Consider the following 17,558-nt stretch of genomic DNA (forward strand, 5'->3'; position numbering starts at 1 on the left):
TGCTCCCTGAGCCAAGCTGTTCCAGTACAGTTACAACACTGGCATCTACCTGATAACAGAACAGAGAACAAAGAAAATTACAGCACAGCAACAGGCCCTTCGGCCCTCCAAGCCTGCGTCGATCGAGATCCTCTGTCTAACCTGTCATCTATTTTCTAAGGGTCTGTGTCCATTTGCTCCCCGCCCATCCATGTACCTGTCCAAATATATCTTAAAAGACACTAATGTGTCTGCGTCTACCACCTCTGCTGGCAACGTGTTCCAGGCACCCACCACCCTCTGTGTAAAGAACTTCCCACGCATATCTCCCTCAAACTTTCCTCCTCTCACTTTGAACTCATGACCCCCAGTAATTGAGTCCCCCACTCTGGGAAAAAGCTTCTTGCTATCCACCCTGTCTATACCCCTCATGATTTTGTAGACCTCAATCAGGTCCCCCGTCAATCTCTGTCTTTCGAATGAAAATAATCCTAACCTACTCAACCTCTCTTCATAGCGAGCACCCTCCATACCAGGCAACATCCTGGTGAACCTCCTCTGCACCCTCTCTAAAGCATCCACATCCTTTTGGTAATGTGGCGACCAGAACTGTACACAGTATTCCAAATGTGGCCAAACCAAAGTCCTATACAACTGTAACATGACCTGCCAGCTCTTGTACTCAATACCCCGTCCTATGAAGGAAAGCATGCCATATGCCTTCTTGACCACCCGATTGACCTGCGTTGTCACCTTCAGGGAACAATGGACCTGAACACCCAGATCTCTCTGTTCATCAATTTTCGCTGGGACTTTTCCATTTACTGTATAGTTCATTCTTGAATTGGATCTTCCAAAATGCATCACCTTGCATTTGCCTGGATTGAACTCCATCTGCCATTTATCTGCCCAACTCTCCAGTCTATCTATATTCTGCCGTAATTTCTGACAGTCCCCTTCACTATCTGCTACTCCACCAATCTTAGTGTCATCAGCAAACTTGCTGATCAGACCATCTATACCTTCCTCCAGATCAGTTACATATATCACAAACAACAGTGGTCCCAGCACAGATCCCTGCGGAACACCACTAGTCACAGGTCTCCAATTTGACAAACCCCCTTCCATTACTACTCTCTGTCACCTGTTGCCAAGCCCGTATTTTTATCCATCTAGCTAGCACACCCTGGACCCCATGTGACTTCACTTTCTCCATCAGCCTGCCATGGGGAACCTTATCAAACGCCTTACTGAAGTCCACGTAGATGACATCTACAGCCTTTCCCTCATCTATCAACTTTGTCACGTCCTCAAAGAATTCTATTAAGTTCGTAAAACATGACCTTCCCTGCACAAAACCATGTTGCCTATCACTGATAAGCCCGTTTCCTTCCAAATGGGAATAGATCCTATCCCTCAGTATCTTCTCCAGCAGCTTCCCTACTCACTGGTCAATAATTACCTGGATTATCCTTGCTACCCTTCTTAAACAAGGGGACAACACTAGCAAGTCTCCAGTCCTCCGGGACCTCACCCGTGTCTAAGGATGCTGCCATGATATCTGTTAAGGCCCTCGCTATTTCCTCTCTTGCTTCCCTCAGTACCCTGGGATAGATCCCATTCGGACCTGGGGACTTGTGCACCTTAATGTCTTTTAGAACATCCAATACTTCCTCCTTCCTTATGCTGACTTGACCTAGAGTAAGCAAACATCTATCCCTAACCTCAACATCCGTCATGTCCCTCTCCTTGGTGAATACCGATGCAAAGTACTCATTAAGAATGTCACCCGTTTTCTCTGACTCAGCGCATAACTTTCCTTCTTTGTCCTTAAGTTGGCCAATCCTTTCTCTAGTTACCCTCTTGCTCTTTATATATGAATAAAAGGCTTTGGGATTTTCCTTAACCATGTTTGCCAGCAATATCTCATGTCCTCTCTTAGCCCTCTTAATCCCTCGTTTCAGATTCACTCTACATTCCCCATATTCTTCCAAAGCTTCATCTGTCTTCAGTCAACTAAACCTTAAGTATGCTTCCTTTTTCCTCTTGGCTAGTCTCACAATTTCACCTGTCATCCATGGTTCCCTAATCTTGGCATTTCTATCCCTCATTTTCACAGGAACATGTCTCTCCTGCGTGCTAATCAACCTCTCTTTAAAAGCCTCCCACATATCAAATGTGGATTTACCTTCAAACAGTTTCTCCCAATCTGCATTCCCCAGATCCTGCCGAATCTTGGTATAGTTGGCCGTCCCCCAGTTTAGAACTCTTCCTTTAGGACCACTCCCATCCTTATCCATGAGTATTGTAAAACTTACAGAATTATGGTCGCTATTTCTAAAGTAGTCCCCTACTGTAATATCAACCACCTGGCCGGGTTCATTCCCCAACACCAGGTCCAATATGGCCCCTTCCCCAGTTGGATGAAACACATACTGCTCTAGAAAACCCTCCTGGATGCTCCTTACGAATTCTGCTCCATCTTGACCCCTAACACTAACTGTCGAAAGTTTCCTAGGTATATCCTGTACATAAAAAGTAGGCCAAACCCAACCTGGCCAATTACTGCCCCATCAGTTAGTGAGACTCATAGAATCATAAAGCTTTCTAGCACGAAAAGAGGATCTTTCGCCCTCATTGTCTGTGCCAGTTGTCAAACATTTATCTCCGCTTGTTCCATTTTCTAGTACCTGGCCTGCCCTGTGGTGCTGTGTGCTATGGCATTCCAAGTACAGATCCGAATACTTCTTATATGTTCGAATAGTTCGTCCATCCGCCACCCTTACAGGCGGTGAGCTCCAGATGCCCACCACCCACTGAGTAAACAAAAAACTCTGGAAATCGTCTGCCCCTTACCTTGAGTCACTGTCCATTTGTTATTGACCTGTCTACTAAAGGGAAGCGTTTCTTTCCAGATACCCTCATCACTTTGCACATATTGATCAGATTTCCAAAGAAAACAATCCAGGCCTATCCAGCCAGTCTTCATCATTGAAATGCACCATCAAAGACAACATTCTGGTGCATCTCCTCTGCTCCTGCTCCAGTGTAATCACATCCTTTGTATAATGTGACGACCAGAACTGCACACAGTACTCTATTTGTGGGATAACTAATATTACAACAGCAGAATTGTAATCTCCCTGTTCTTGTGTTCAGTGTCTCAGTTATGAAAAGCAGATATACCACAGACCTTCTTAACCAGCTTAAACACCAGTCAAGTTGCCTTCGAGGACCTGTGGACATGCACGCTAAGGTCCCTCTTATCCTTTGTATTCATGAGGATCCCACCATTCATCATGCTCATCCTTGACTTGTTACTGTTCCCAAATGCCTGAGCTTCATAAAGTCCATAAGAAATAGGAACAAGAGGAGGGCATTTTGCCCCTCAGGAATGCTCCACCACTTAATAGGATCATGGTTGACCCAACATTTCTCATGTCCTCTTCATGCCCCCAGTCCTTCTCGGGAACTTATCGATCTTCAACTTCCTCAAAATTCCTAGCACATCTTCCTTACTAACATCGGCCTCCTCTAGCCTACCAGCCTGTTTCACGCTGTCCTCCTCTCAGTTGTGAATACCAAAGAAAAATATTCATTAAGGACCTCTCCTATCTCCTGAGGCTCCCTGCACAGATTTCCTTTTCAATCCTTGATCGGCCCTACCCTTTCTCTGGTCATTCTCTTATTCCTCACATACATGTAAAAAGACTTGGAGTTTTCCTTGATCCTATCCACCAAGGTTTTCTCATGCCCCCTTATAGATCCCCGAAGCCCTTTCTTCAGCTCCTTCCGGGATAACTTGTATCCCTCTAAAACCTTTTCAAGAGTCCTAGCGAGACCACACCTGGAGCACTGTGCACAGTTTTGGTCTCCTTATTTGAGAAGAGACATACTAGCACTGGAGGGGGTGCAGAGGAGATTCACTCGGCTGATTCCAGAGTTGAGACAGTTGGATTATGAGGAGAGACTGAGTAGACTGGGATTATACTCATTGGAATTCTGAAGAATGAGGGGAGATCTTATAGAAACATATGAGATTATGAAGGGAATAGAAAAGGCCAAGGGAGGGAGGTTGTTTCTGCTAGCAGGTGAAACGAGGACCAGAGGGCATCACCTCAAAATAAAGGGAAGCAGATGTAGGACTGAGGTCAGGAGGAACTTCTTCACCCAAAGGGCTGTGAATCTGTGGAAGTCCCTGCCCAGTAAAGCGGTTGAAGCTTCCTCGCTGAATGCTTTTAAGGCACGGCTAGATAAATTTTTGAACAGTAAAGGATTTAAGGGTTATGGTGAGTGGGCTGGTAAGTGGAGCTGAGTCTCAAAAAGATCAGCTATGATCTTATCAAATGGCGGGGCCGGCTCGAGGGGTAAAATGGCCTACTCCTGCTCCTAGTTCTTATGTTCGTATGTTCCGCTTCTTGTTTCCTAAATGTCACATAAGCCTCCTTCTTCCTCTTAACCAGTCGTTCGACCTCTCTTGAGAAACATGGGTCCCTCACTTGACCACATCTACCCTGCCTGCCAGGGACAAACGTATTGAGCACACGCAGTACGCATTCCTGAAACAATCTCCACATTTCTCTCGTGGTCTTCCCTGACAGCATCTGTTCCCATTTGATGCTACCCAGTTCTTGCCTAACAGAATTGTAATTACCCTTCCCCCAATTATAAACCTTACCCTGCTGTATGTACCTGTCCTGTTCCATGACTATTGTAAAATGAACAGAGTTACGATTGCTACTGCCAAAATGCCCTCCTACCAACAGGTCTAACACTTGGCCTGGTTCATTGCCAAACACCAAATCCAAAGTGGCCTCTCCTCGTGTTGGTCTATCTACACACTGTGTCAGGAATCCTTCCTGAACACACTGGACAAAACCCGCCATTTAAACTATTACAACTAGAGAGTTTCCAATCAATATTTGGAAAATTGAAGTCCCCCGTGACTACAACCCTGTGACTTCTGCACCTTTCCACTATCTGCCTCCCAATCCGCTCCTCTACTTCTCTGTAATTACTGGGGGTCTGTAAAAAACCCCAACAAAGTGACTGCTCCTTTCTTGTTCTGGACCTCGACCCAAACTGATTCTGTAGACATATCAATCTGGAACTGCCTTTCAGTAACTGCTATATTTGCCCTGACTAACAATGCCACTCTCCCACCTCTTTTTCCACCCTCCCTATTTCTTTTAAAGCACCTAAATCCCGGAACTTCCAACAACCATTCCTCTCCCCGAGTTACCCAAGTTTCTGTAATGGCCACAAAATCGTAGTTCCAAGTACAGGCCCATGCTCTAAGTTCATCCGCCTTATTTCTGATACTTCTCGCATTGAAGTATACACACCTCAAACCACCTCTGTGTCTGCAATTACGCTCCATCGACCGCATTTCTTTATGAACAACCTCACTCCCTGTTGTTCCATTAGAAGGCCGAATATCTCATCCTCTGAACTAATCAGAGAGGGTATCACAGCTACAGAAGCTTCCTTTGTCGAGGAAGATCTGCCTACTGAGTCAGTATGGGTGGAAATTAGGAACAGCAAGGGAGTAGTCACCTCGTTAGGGGTTTACTACAGGCCCCCCAATAGCAGCAGGGAGATTGAAGAAAGCATAGGTCGACAGATTTTGGAAAAGTGTGCACGCAGTAGGGTTGTTGTAATGGGTGACTTTAACTTTCCTAATATTGATTGGAACCTCCTTCGAGCAGAAGATTTGAATGGAGCTGTTTTTGTAAGGTGTGTTCAGGAGGGTTTCCTAACGCAGTACGTTGACAGGCCGACGAGGGGAGAGGCCATTCTAGACTTGGTGCTCGGAAACGAGCCGGGGCAGGTATCAGATCTTGTGGTGGGAGAGCATTTTGGTGATAGTGACCATAACTGCCTCACATTCTACATAGCTATGGAGAAGGAGAGGATTAGGCAAAATGGAAGGATATTTAATTGGGCAAGAGGAAACTATGATGCGATTAGACATGAGTTAGGAAGCATGGACTGGGAGCAGTTGTTCCATGGTAAGGGAACTATAGACATGTGGAGACGGTTTAAGGAACAGTTGTTGGGAGTGATGAGTAAATATGTCCCTCTGAGACAGGCAAGAAGGGGTAAGATTAAGGAACCTTGGATGACGAGAGCGGTGGAGCTTCTAGTGAAAAGGAAGAAGGTAGCTTACATAAGGTGGAGGAAGCTAGGGTCAAGTTCAGCTAGAGAGGATTACATGCAGGCAAGGAAGGAGCTCAAAAATGGTCTGAGGAGAGCCAGGAGGGGGTACGAGAAAGGCTTGGCAGAAGGAATCCAGGAAAACACAAAGGCATTTTACACTTACGTGAGGAATAAGAGAATGATCAAAGAAAGAGTAGGGCCGATCAGGGATAGCATAGGGAACTTGTGTGTGGAGCCTGAGGAGGTAGGGGAAGCCCTAAATGAGTTTTTTGCTTCTGTCTTTACGAAAGAAACCAACTTTGTAGTGAATGAAACCTTTGAAGAGCAGGTGTGCATGCTGGAATGGATAGAGATAGAGGAAGCTGATGTACTGAAAATTTTGTCAAACATTAAGATTGACAAGTCGCCAGGCCCGGATCAGATTTGTCCTCGGCTGCTTTGGGAAGCGAGAAATGCAATTGCTTCGCCACTTGCGAAGATCTTTGCATCCTCGCTCTCCACTGGAGTCGTACCTGAGGACTGGAGAGAGGCAAATGTAATTCCTCTCTTCAAGAAAGGAAATAGGGAAACCCCCGGCAATTATAGACCGGTAAGTCTCACGTCTGTTGTCTGCAAGGTGTTAGAAAGGATTCTGAGGGATAAGATTTATGACCATCTGGAAGAGCATGGCTTGATCAAATACAGTCAACACGGCTTTGTGAGGGGTAGGTCATGCCTTACAAAGCTTATCGAGTTTTTTGAGGATGTGACGAGAAAAGTTGATGAGGGTCGAGCTGTGGATGTGGTGTATATGGACTTCAGTAAGGCATTTGATAAGGTTCCCCATGGTAGGCTCATTCAGAAGGTCAGAAGGAATGGGATACAGGGGAACTTAGCTGCTTGGATACAGAATTGGCTGGCCAACAGAAGACAGCGAGTGGTAGTAGAAGGAAAATATTCTGCCTGGAAGTCAGTGGTGAGTGGAGTTCCACAGGGCTCTGTCCTTGGGCCTCTACTGTTTGTAATTTTTATTAATGACTTGGAATGAGGGAATTGAAGGATGGGTCAGCAAGTTTGCAGACGACACAAAGGTCGGAGGTGTCATTGACAGTGTAGAGGGCTGTTGTAGGCTGCAGCGGGACATTGACAGGATGCAGAGATGGGCTGAGAGGTGGCAGATGGAGTTCAACCTGGATAAATGCGAGGTGATGCATTTTGGAAGGTCGAATTTGAAAGCTGAGTACAGGATTAAGGATAGGATTCTTGGCAGCGTGGAGGAACAGAGGGATCTTGGTGTGCAGATACATAGATCCCTTAAAATGGCCACCCAAGTGGACAGGGTTGTTAAGAAAGCATATGGTGTTTTGGCTTTCAATAACAGGGGGATTGAGTTTAAGAGTCGTGAGATCTTGTTGCAGCTCTATAAAACTTTGGTTAGACCGCACTTGGAATACTGCGTCCAGTTCTGGGCGCCCAATTATAGGAAAGATGTGGATGCTTTGGAGAGGGTTCAGAGGAGGTTTACCAGGATGCTGCCTGGACTGGAGGGCTTATCTTATGAAGAGAGGTTGACTGAGCTCGGTAATAAAATGTGAGGCTGGATGAACACAGCAGGCCAAGCAGCATCTCAGGAGCACAAAAGCTGACGTTTCGGGCCTAGACCCTTCATCAGAGAGGGAGATGGGGGGAGGGAACTGGAATAAATAGGGAGAGAGGGGGAGGCGGACCGAAGATGGAGAGTAAAGAAGATAGGTGGAGAAGGTGTGGGTGGGGAGGTAGGGAGGGGATAGGTCAGTCCAGGGAAGACGGACAGGTCAAGGAGGTGGGATGAGGTTAGTAGGTAGCTGGGGGTGCGGCTTGGGGTGGGAGGAAGGGATGGGTGAGAGGAAGAACCGGTTAGGGAGGCAGAGACAGGTTGGACTGGTTTTGGGATGCAGTGGGTGGGGGGGAAGAGCTGGGCTGGTTGTGTGGTGCAGTGGGGGGAGGGGATGAACTGGGCTGGTTTAGGGATGCAGTGGGGGAAGGGGAGATTTTGAAACTGGTGAAGTCCACATTGATACCATATGGCTGCAGGGTTCCCAGGCGGAATATGAGTTGCTGTTCCTGCAACCTTCGGGTGGCATCATTGTGGCAGTGCAGGAGGCCCATGATGGACATGTCATCAAGAGAATGGGAGGGGGAGTGGAAATGGTTTGCGACTGGGAGGTGCAGTTGTTTGTTGCGAACTGAGCGGAGGTGTTCTGCAAAGCGGTCCCCAAGCCTCCGCTTGGTTTCTGCCTCCCTAACCGGTTCTTCCTCTCACCCATCCCTTCCTCCCACCCCAAGCCGCACCCCCAGCTACCTACTAACCTCATCCCACCTCCTTGACCTGTCCGTCTTCCCTGGACTGACCTATCCCCTCCCTACCTCCCCACCCACACCTTCTCCACCTATCTTCTTTACTCTCCATCTTCGGTCCGCCTCCCCCTCTCTCCCTATTTATTCCAGTTCCCTCCCCCCATCCCCCTCTCTGATGAAGGGTCTAGGCCCGAAACGTCAGCTTTTGTGCTCCTGAGATGCTGCTTGGCCTGCTGTGTTCATCCAGCCTCACATTTTATTATCTTGGAATCTCCAGCATCTGCAGTTCCCATTATCTCTTGACTGAGCTCGGTCTCTTTTCATTGGAGAAAAGGAGGAGGAGAGGGGACCTAATTGAGGTATACAAGATAATGAGAGGCATAGATAGAGTTGATAGCCAGAGACTATTTCCCAGGGCAGAAATGGCTAGCACGAGGGGTCATAGTTTCAAGCTGGTTGGTGGAAAGTATAGAGGGGATGTCAGAGGCAGGTTCTTTACGCAGAGAGTTGTGAGAGCATGGAATGCGTTGCCAGCAGCAGTTGTGGAAGCAAGGTCATTGGGGTCATTTAAGAGACTGCTGGACATGTATATGGTCACAGAAATTTGAGGGTGCATACATGAGGATCAATGGTCGGCACAACATTGTGGGCTGAAGGGCCTGTTCTGTGCTGTACTGTTCTATGTTCTATGTTCTATGAATTATAAATCCAGTTCCCCACCCACTGCCAATCCAGTTTAAACCATCCCGTACAGCTCGAGCAAACCTCCCTCCCAGGATATTTGTGCCAGTTCAGGAGCAACCCGTCCTTACTGTACAGATCCCACCTTCCCCAGAATGTGCTCCAAATATCCACCTAATGGAAGCCCTCCCTCCTACACCAGCCCTGTACCATGTGTTTAGCTGCACTCTCTCTCTATTTCTTACCTCGTTATCACATGGCAGTGGTAGTAATCCAGAGATAACTACCCTGTTTATCCCGGACTTCAGCTTCCAACCTAACTCCCTGTACTCATTTCTCACATTCTCTTCCCGTATTTAGATTAGATTAGACAGTGTGGAAACAGGCCCTTTGGCCCAACAAGTCCACACCGCCCCTTGAAGCATCCCACCCAGACCCTTCCCCTATAGCCCACACACCCCTGAACACTACGGGCAATTTAGCATGGCCAATCCACCTAACCTGCACATCTTTGGACTGTGGGAGGAAACCGGAGCCCCCGGAGGAAACCCAAGCAGACACAGGGAGAATGTGCAAACTCCGCACAGACAGTCGCCCGAGGCTGGAATCGAACCCAGGTCCCTGGCACTGTGAGGCTGCAGTGCTAACCACTGAGTCACCGTGCCGCCCCGATTTCTCCCTATATCATTAGTACCGATGTGTACCATGACTGCTGGTTGCTCTCCCTCCCCCTTAAAGATCTTGAAGGCATGATCAGAGACACCACGGACCCTGCTCTGATGGAGACATTTCTACCTGGAGCTGCTTTCAGTCCACTTTGGCCAGACCTGCCTTATCATATTAGAATCAGTCTTATGTTAACTTACTGTTTTTAAATTCTTGCATGGAACATGGTGTCTCTGGCTGCTCCAACATTTATCGCCCATCCCTAGCTGCCTTTCTGAAGGAGGTGATGAGCTGTCTACTTGAACAGCTACAATGAATTTGGTGAAGTCTCCTCCTGCAGGTAGTGGGTGGTCTTAGGGCTTCCTGACGGACACAAATGGCCTTGTCATTGGGGTACGGACAACATTTGCAAAGTTTGAAGATAGCACTAAACACAGAAGTTTTGCAAATTGCAAAGCTAAATGTCAAGAAAGGATGTAATCGTGCTTATTGGCTCGTGGGATGTAGGTGTAGCTGGCTGGCCAGCATTTATTACCATCCTGAGGTGCCCTTAGAAAGGTGGAGATGAGCTGCCTTCTTGAACCATTGCTGTCCGTGTGCTCTCGGTAGTGTTACACTCTTTGAAGTAACATGCTGGAGACTGAGCCCTGCTTTACCCAAAGTCACCACAAAAGTTAAAGACAATATAAGACCATAAGACCATAAGACATAGGAGTGGAAGTAAGGCCATTCAGCCCATCAAGTCCACTCCGGCATTTAAATCATGGCTGATGGGCATTTCAACTCCACTTCCCTGCACTCTCCCCGTAGCCCTTGATTCCTTGTGAGATCGAGAATTTGTCAATCTCTGTCTTGAAGGCATCCAACGTCCTGGCCTCCACTGCACTCTGTGGCAATGAATTCCACAAGCCCACCACTCTCTGGTTGAAGAAATGTTGTCTCATTTCAGTTTTAAATTTACCCCCTCTAATTTTAAGGCTGTGTCCTCGGGTCCTAGTCTCCCCGCCTAACGGAAACAACTTCCCAGCGTCCACCCTTTCTAAGCCATACATTATCTTGTAAGTTTCTATAAGATCTCCCCTCCACCTTCTAAACTCTAATGAGTACAATCCCAGGATTCTTAGCCGTTCATCATACATTAAACCTACCATTCCAGGGATCATCCGTGTGAATCTCCGCTGGGCACACTCCAGGGCTAGTATGTCCTTCCTGAGGTGTGGGGCCCAGAATTGGACACAGTATTCTAAATGGGGCCTAACTAGAGCCTTATAAAGCCTCAGAAGCACATCGCTGCTTTTATATTCCAACCCTCTTGAGATAAACAACAACATTACATTCGCTGTCTTAATCACGGACTCTACCTGAATTATATTGTTCCACAGTTTAACTGTCTTTTAGACACCAGGTGAACAGAAAGCATGGTCTTTACTTTTTTCAATACATAACATGATTCACAAGTTATTTCGAGGAATTAAACTCTAGCTACAATAAGGTCAGAAATCACACGACACAAATTTTTTTTTGAAATCACATGATTTTGGAACACTGCAGCTTTGTCAGGTGAACATAGAACATAGAACAGTACAGCACAGTACAGGCCTTTTGGCCCACGATGTTATGCCAACCTATTATCCTACTAAGATCAATCTACCCGGTATACCCAACATTTTACTATCTTCCATGTGCCTTTCCAGGAGTCACTTAAAATTCCCCAATGTATCTGACTCCACTACCACTGCCTACAGTGCATTCCAAACGCCCACCACTCTCAGTGTGAAGAACCTACCTCTGACATCTCCCGTATACTTTCCTCCAATCACCTTAAAATTATGCCCTCCCAAACAGACATTTCTGTCCGAGGAAAAAGACTATCCACTCTATCTATGCCTCTCACCATCTTGTACACCTCTATCAAGTCGCCTCTCATCCTTCTTCGCTCCAATGAAAAATGCCCTAGGTCCCTCAACCTTTCCTCATAAGACAAGCCCTCCAGTCCAGGCAGCATCCTGGTTGATCTCCTCTGCACCCTCTCTAAAACTTCCACAGCTTTCCTGTAATGAAGTGACCAGAAGTGAACACAATATTCCAAGTTAATAAAGTGTGAAGCTGGATGGACACAGCAGGCCAAGCAGCATCTCAGGAGCACAAAAGCTGACGTTTCGGGCCTAGACCCTCTGAGTCCTCTAGGGTCTAGGCCCGAAACGTCAGCTTTTGTGCTCCTGAGATGCTGCTTGGCCTGCTGTGTTCATCGAGCTTCACACTTCATTATCTTGGATTCTCCATCATCTGCAGTTCCCATTATCTCTGATACAATATTCCAAGTGCGGTCTAACCAGAGTTTTATAGATCTGAAGCATAACCTCATGGCTCTTAAACTCAATTCCCCTGCTAATGAAAGCTGACACACCATTAGTGAGGACGATTTTGCAGGGTTGACAGGGCTGTTTCAGCTGTTGTCTTTTCTGGTGTCTCGGTCAATGCCTGGTGATCTGTCATTTCATTTCTTTGAGACTTTGTCATGATTGGTACAACTGAATGGCTTGCTATGCAAGCGATAGACAGAGCTCAGTGATCCCACACCCGACAGATCAGATCCAAGCTCTGCAGTCCTGCCACATCCAGTCATGAATGGTGTTGGACAATTAAACAATTCACTGGAGGAGAAGACTCCACAAATATCCCCATCCTCAATGATGGAAGAACCCAGCTCATCAGTGCAAAAGATGAGCCTGAAGCTTTCACAGCAATCTTCAGCCAGACGTGGATGATCCATCTTGGAACCACTCCAGTGGTCCCCAGCTACAGATACCAGTCTTCAGCAAATTTGATTCATTCCTCGTGATATCAAGAAACAGTTGGAGACACTGGATACTGCAAAGACTATGGGCCCGGACAACATTCTGGCAATAGCACTGAAGACTTGTGACCCAGAACCTGCCGCTCCCCTCGCCAAGCAGTTCCAGTACTGTTACAAGACTGGCATCTACCCGACAATGTGGAAAATTGCCCAGGTATGTCCTGCACACAAAAAGCAGGTCAAATCCAACCCAGCCAATTACCACCCATCAGTCTCCTCTCGATCATCAGTAAAGTGACGGAAGGTGTTCGTTGATGCTTGCACAATGTCCAGCACCATTCACAACTCCTCAGATACTGAAACAGTCCATGTTCAAATGCAACAAGATCTGGACAATATCCACGCAATGACCATCACAAAAAAGAGACAATCTAACCACCACCCCTTTGCATTCTATGGTGTTACTATCTCTGAATCCCTCACAATCAACATCCCGGGGGTTACCATTGATCAGAAACTCAACTGGGCTCACCAGATTGAGAGAATGGCTACAAGAGCAAGCCAGTAGCTAGGAACACTGCAGCCAGTAACTCCTCTCCTGACTCCTCAAAGCCTGTCCACCATCTACAAGGCACAAGTCAGGAGTGTGAGGGGATACTCCCCACTTGCCTGGATGGGGGCAGCCCCAACAACACTCAAGAAGCTTGATACCATACAAGAGAAAATAGCTCACTTGATTGGTACTCCATCCACAAGCATGCACTCCCTCCACCACCGACACTCAGTAGCAGCAGTGTGTACTATCTACAAGATGCACTGCAGAAATTCACCAAAGATCCTCAGGCAGCACCTTCCAATCCCATGACTACTTCCATCTAGAAGGACAAGGGCAACAGACATATGGGAACACCAGCACCTTCAGGTTCCCCTGCAAGCCACTCATCATCCCGACTTTGAAATATATTGCCGTTCTTTCACTCTCACTGGGTCAAAATCCTGGATTATCTCCCTAATGGCATTGTGGGTCAACCCACATCAGGTGCACTGCAGCAATTCAAGAAGGCAGCTCACCACCACCTTCTCAAGGGCGACTAGGGACAGGCAATAAATGCTTGCATGTCAGAGATGCCCACATCCCACAAATGAATAAAAACCCACCCTCTCCTACTGCCCCCTCGATCATGACCCCACCCCTGACCACCAAAACATCACCTCTCAAACCATTCACAACCTTATCACCTCAGGGGACCTCCTACCCACAGCCTCCAACTCCATCGTTCCCCAGCCCCGCACCGCCCATTTCTATGTCCTTCCAAAATCCACAAACCTGACTGTGCCGGCTGACCCATTAACTCCGTCTGCTCCTGCCCTATTGAACTTACCTCCACTTACCTTGATTCTGTTTTCTCCCCCCTAGTCCAGGACACAACTCATGCCCCCCACCTTCTCCAAGACTTCCAATTCCTTGGCCCTTCACTATGGACATCCAATTCCTGTACACTTGTATCACTCACACGGATGGCCTAAAAGTCCTCCGCTTCTTCCTCTCCCACAGGATCAACCGGTCGACCTCCACCGGCACCCTCGTCTGCTTGACCGAGCTCATCCTCACCCTGAACAACTTCTCTTTTAATTCCCCCCACTTCCTACAGACTAAGGGGGTGGCTATGGGAACCCGCATGGGCCCGAGCTATGTTTGCCTCTTTGTGGGATCTGTGGAATAGCCTCTCTTCTGTGGCTACACTGGCACTATCTCCCACCTCTTCTTCCACTACATCGATTAATGTATTGCACTGCCATATGCTCTCACGAGGAGCTTGAACAGTTCACCAACTTTATGAATACCTTTCATGCCTTTCATCTCAACCTCAAATTCACCTGGACCATCTCTGATCCCCTTCCTGGACCTCTCTGTCTCCATCTCTGGTAACCGCCTTGAAACTGATATCCATTTCAAGCCCACCGACTTCCACAGCTACCTACAATACACCTCTCAGACACCTTCCTGCAAAAATGCAATCCCCTACTCTGAATTCCTCTGCCTCCACCATGTCTACTCCTAAAATGGGGCATTCCACTCCCACACATCCAAGAAGTCCTCCTATTTCAAGGACCATAACTTCCCCCGTCAGTGATCAAAAATGATCTCAACCATATCGCTTGCATTCCCCACACTTCTTCCTTCACATCACGTCCCACCAACAAAAATAAAGACAGAATCCCCCTTGTCCTCACATATCACTCCACCAACCTCTGTATCCATCATATCATTCCCCGTCACTTCTGCCTCCCACAAACCAACCCCACAACCAAATATACATTTCCCTCCCCACCCCTATCTGCCTTCCATAGGGATTACTCTCTGTGCGAATCCCTCATCCGCTCCACACTCCCAGCAAACCCCACCACCCCTGGCTCCTATGTCTGCAACCGTAGTAAGTGCTGCGCCTGCCCATACACCTCCCCTCTCACCTCCATTCAAGGCACAAAACAGGCCTTCCACATTACACATGGGTTCAGCTGCACATCCATCAACATGGTCTATTTCTCTGCTGTTCCTGATATGGCCTCCTCTACATTGGTGACACCAAGCGGAGGTTCGGAGCCCATTTTGTAGAGCATCTGTGCTCTGTGGTGATAAACAACAACATCTTCCAGTTGCAAACCATTTCAACTCCCCCTCCCACTTCCTTGATGACATGTCCATCCTTGGCTTCCTCCAGTGTTGCAATGATGCCACCTGGAAACTGGTGGAGCAGCATCTCGTATTCTGCTTCAGAAGCTGACAGCCCAATGGTCTAAACGCAGATGTTACCAGTTTCAAAATATCCCCATCTCCGGCCTTATCCCATGTCCAACCCTACCTCTCATCCCTGTCTCCTTGACCTGACACAATCTGTCCTTCTTCTCTCCCACCTATCTGTTTCTCCCAGCTCACTGACCAATCCAGCCTGCACTCACTTATTATCATCCCCATCCCTCCTCTCTCCACTTTCCTGCTCATCTGATGGCTGACCTGCTGTGTTCCCCCAGCTCCACACTGTGTTATCTCTGATTCCAGCATCGACAGTTCTTACTATCTCTAAGCTTAGCACAGTTGTTTATGACCCATGGCCCTTCCTTTCAAATCGGCATAATGCCTTATTACAGAACACCAGATCCAAAATAGCCTGATCCCTGATTCGATCCACAACATATTGCTTGTAGTTGGTAAGGGTCATAATGACTGGAGAACCTATCCCTGTAGAATGCTCCTCCTGCAACATTTGGGAATTCAGGGACACTTCCAGTCTCTATGGTGCGTGCGAATCCAGGAAGTGTATTCACCTGCAGCTCCTGATTTGCTGCATGGAGTACCTGGAGCTGTGGATGGACTCACTATACACTGAGGCTGAGAATATCATGGATAGCATGTTTCACAAGCTGCGCATGCCACCAGTTAGGTTTACACAGACAGAAAAGAGCTGGGTGGCCACCAGGGAAGCTAGTCGGCATGGGCAGGCAGTGCAGGAGTCCCCTGTGGCTATTACCCTCTCAAACAGATAAACCATGTTGAATAAAAACCAAAAGAACTGCAGATGGTGTAAATGAAGAAAGAAAACAAAGTTGCTGGAAAAGCTCAGCAGGCCTGGCAACATGTGTGAAGGAAAAAACAAAGTTAATGATTCGGGTTTGGTGACTGTTGAATGCCGTTATGGAGATTGCCTGTTAATGGAAAGCGGCAGCAGCCAAGCTGGCTTTTCTGTAGACCAGGAAACAGATTGGGAGAACTTTAGCGATAGGACACTTGATTGGAAGGGGAGCCACCAGGCAGGTCTGTGACTGCAAGCGAGACTCTTGAATGGGATGTTACCTTCCTGTTGCCAGAGTCAGGGATGTCTTAGAGGCTTAGAGAGTAGATCATGAGACTCTTTTCCCCATTGCAGACATGTCTCAGACCCATGGGCATAAGTTAAATAAAACACACAGAACTACAGATGCTGGAAATCAGAAACATAAACAAGCTCAGCGGGTCTGGCAACAACTGTGGAGAGAAAGCAGAGTTAACATTTCAGGTCCAGTGACCGTTCTTAAGAAATGAAGACAGAACTGGGACAGAAATCTGCCAGGACACTGGTCCCAGCTCAGTTCAAGTGAAGCCCATTACCACAAGACCATATGATGCTGGAGAAGAATGAGGCCATTCAACCCATCAAATCTGCTCCACCTTTTGATCATGGCTGATATGTTTGTCAATCACTTTCTCCTATCTTCTCCTTGTAATCCTTGATCCTGTTACTGTTCAAGAATGGATCAATGTCTGTCTAAAATACACTCAATGACTTGTCCTCCACAGCCCTCTGTGGCAATGAATCGAATAGAGTCGTCAACCTCAGGCTGAAGAAATTATTCCTCATCTCAGTTCTAAAGGGTTGTCCATTCACTCTGAGGCTGTGGCCTTGGGTCCTGATCTCTCCTACCAGTGGAAATATCTTCTTCACTCTATCCAGACCTCTAAACTTCTTGTATGTTTTGGTCAGTTCCCTCCTAATCCTTTTACAGTCCAACAACTATAGACTCAGACCCCCTTACTGTACAACCACTGGTGAAAATTACATTTCTTTTTCCTCCCCCTCTTGAATGACCACAGTGCTTTGGCCAGTTTCCTCATCCTCCCGATAGCCCCCCACCCTTATCCACACGGGGAACAAGAATCTTAAACGTATTAGGGAAGCTCCAGGGCTGAGGATTTTTCAGCTCTACCTCCTGGATCCATCTCCAGGCCTCGTTCATAGTCATACCCCCCAGTCCCTGGCCACTAAATTTGAGGTAGTTAATCCATGTGTGATTGATGTGATTGCCCCTGAAACACAGCATCCAGGTAACTCTACCCTGTCCCTGATGTGTTGCAATGTCCAAAGGTCAGAATCCAGCTCATCAACACTCACACCAACATTTGAGACACATATTTCACTCCTTA

The 17,558-nt window shown here is 47.3% G+C and overlaps 1 protein-coding gene across 1 annotated transcript in view; it reads right to left on the reverse strand.

Moving 5' to 3' along the window:
• The window catches only part of LOC132209511 (disintegrin and metalloproteinase domain-containing protein 12-like), a 193,002-nt gene that overhangs the window by 85,554 nt on the left and 89,890 nt on the right, over positions 1-17,558 (reverse strand). The window lies entirely within an intron of this gene.

Source organism: Stegostoma tigrinum, chromosome 1 (assembly GCF_030684315.1).
Source record: "Stegostoma tigrinum isolate sSteTig4 chromosome 1, sSteTig4.hap1, whole genome shotgun sequence".
NCBI lineage: Eukaryota > Metazoa > Chordata > Chondrichthyes > Orectolobiformes > Stegostomatidae > Stegostoma > Stegostoma tigrinum.